The following is a 2,381-nucleotide window of genomic DNA, read 5'->3' as shown; positions in this document are numbered from 1 at the left end:
ATTGATATTTTGATGTCCTTCCGTGAATCATAAATGTCCCTAATGACATCTAGAATGGTGAATCTTTTCCAGAAGGTTTCAATTTACTTTGCACAAGTCCATCGGAGGAATCATTGCTTATGTCAGCAATGGCCTTATGAAATGTATTTCTTAAATAATAAAAGTTGAAAGTAAAATTACTCCTTCATCCATGGGCTGAAGAATGGATGCTTTGTTAACAGGTATAAACACATTAATCACCTTACACTGTTTCATAAGAATTCTTGGGTGACCCAGTGCTTTGACAATGAGCAGTAATGTTTTGTAAGGTATCTTTTCTTCTGAGCAGTAGTTCTCAACAGTGGGTTTAAAATATTCAATAAACCATGCTGTAAACAGATATACTGTCGTCAAGGCTTTGTTGTGTCTCATTTCTACAGCACAGGCAGAGTGGATTCCTAAGGGCTCTAGAATTTTCATAATGATAAATAAGAATTGGCTTCCACTTAAAATCACCAAGTACATTAGCTCCTAACAAGAGAGTCAGCCTGTTTTTTTGAAGCTTTGAAGTCAGGCATTGACTTCTCCTTTCCAGTTACAAAAGTTATGGAAGGTAGGTTTTTCCAGTATAAGACTATTGTTTCTACATTGCAAATCTGTTGTTTATTGTAGCCACCATCATAAATTATCTCAACTAGATCTTCTGCATAATTGGCTGAAGCTTCTGCATTAAGACTTGCTGCTTCTCCTTGCACTTCTATGTTATGGATACAGTTTCTCCCCTTAAACCTCATGAAACAACTTTTGCTAGCTTCCAGTGTTCCTTCTACAGCTTAGTTACCTCTTTCAAACTTCATGGAATTTAAGAGCATTAGGACTTTGCTCTGTATTAGACTTTGGCTTAAGAGAATGTTGTGGCTTGTTTGATCTTTTATCTAGAACACTCAAAATTTCTGCATATCATCAATAAGGCTGTTTCATTCTCTTACCATTCCTTTGTTCACTGGAATAGCAACTTTAATTTCCTTCAAGATCTTTTCATTTGCATTCACAGCTTGGCTAACATTTTTGGAGACAAGGCCTCACTTTAAGGGTGCCTTGGCTTTTAATATACCTTCCTCACAACACTTATTTCTAGCTTTTTATTTACATTGAGAGACTTACCCTTTTACTGGAAAACCCTGAGGCCATTGTAGGACTAATTGGCATGACTGAAATATTGTCATGTCTTAGGGAATAGGGCAGCCCAGAAAGAGGGAGAGTGATGTGAAACCGGTTGATTGGTGGAGCATTCAGTATGCGTACAACATTATGAATTAAGTTCACCATCTTATATGGGCATGGTTCATAGTTCCTTAGCACAACTACAAACAACAGCACCATCTATGATCAGTCACAGATCACCATAACAAATATAAAACGAATGAAAAAATTTGAAATGTTGTCAGAATTGCCAAAATGTGACAGAGGGACACAAAGCGAGCACATGCTATTGAAAAGAAAAAAAAAAATAGTTCATATGGTCTTGCTCCATGCAGGGTTGCCACATTTTTTTTTCCTTTTTTTAAAAAATGCAGTGATTTCATAGTATTATAAAGCAAAACACAATACAACAACGTATGCTCATATATCAGTAAAGATGGGTTATATTTGTCTGGGGTAATTATTAACTCCAAATCTTAGGGTTTTAAAACAGTAAAGAGTGCTTACTTTGGTGGTATATACAAAAATGTGAATGATACAGAGAATACTAGCATGGCCCTTGAAGAAGGATGACACATGTTTGTGAAACGTTCCATATATTTTTGAAACATCACACTGTACCACAAAATAGGTACAATTATTATGTGTCAATTAAAAGTAATAATAAAAGCAAAAAGAAAAAGATTAATTTTTTCATCATTTACAAAAAAATATTTATTTCTAAGTTTTCTGGCTCTCACTGCTGCACAGTTCAACTAATTATATGTTTTATGATGTCCTTTCTCTGATAATCAGACTCTTGAAAGAACTCCTTCTAGGAACATGGTCACTAATCATAGAGGGAGGGAAGGAAGACCATGGCCACCAGTGCACTGACACTTGAAGGTCCTACCAGAAGTAACTGATGGAGCTTCCAATTGCATTTTACTAGAAAAAATAAACAACTTAGCCAAACCTTTCGTCTAGGGAGTTAGGAGGTACAATCTTACCTCATGCCTAGAGATAAAGAAAAATACAATTTTTGCACATAATAATTCTTACTATCATCCACCCTTCAGCTCATCAAACACCATTTGGTTCATTCTCTTTTCCCCATTCAAAATACACTCATCTCCAAAGAGGAAGAAGAAAAACAAAAAGAAAAAGTTTCTTATAGTGAGAGCATTAAGCTCAATGTCATGGACTTTTGTGTACTATGT

At 35.4% G+C, this 2,381-nt stretch overlaps 1 non-coding gene across 1 annotated transcript; it reads left to right on the top strand.

The window, feature by feature from the left end:
* The first annotated feature begins 1,683 nt into the window (after window positions 1-1,683).
* Window positions 1,684-1,786, top strand: LOC117076991. Its single transcript, XR_004434595.1, has one exon. It is a non-coding gene; the product is annotated as a U6 spliceosomal RNA (small nuclear RNA).
* Window positions 1,787-2,381: the final 595 nt, after the last annotated feature.

This window comes from Trachypithecus francoisi, unplaced genomic scaffold (genome assembly GCF_009764315.1).
Source record: "Trachypithecus francoisi isolate TF-2019V2 unplaced genomic scaffold, Tfra_2.0 Lachesis_group5, whole genome shotgun sequence".
NCBI lineage: Eukaryota > Metazoa > Chordata > Mammalia > Primates > Cercopithecidae > Trachypithecus > Trachypithecus francoisi.
Note: the sequence above shows the minus strand (reverse complement) of the source record. Positions and strands in the feature narration are given on the sequence as shown.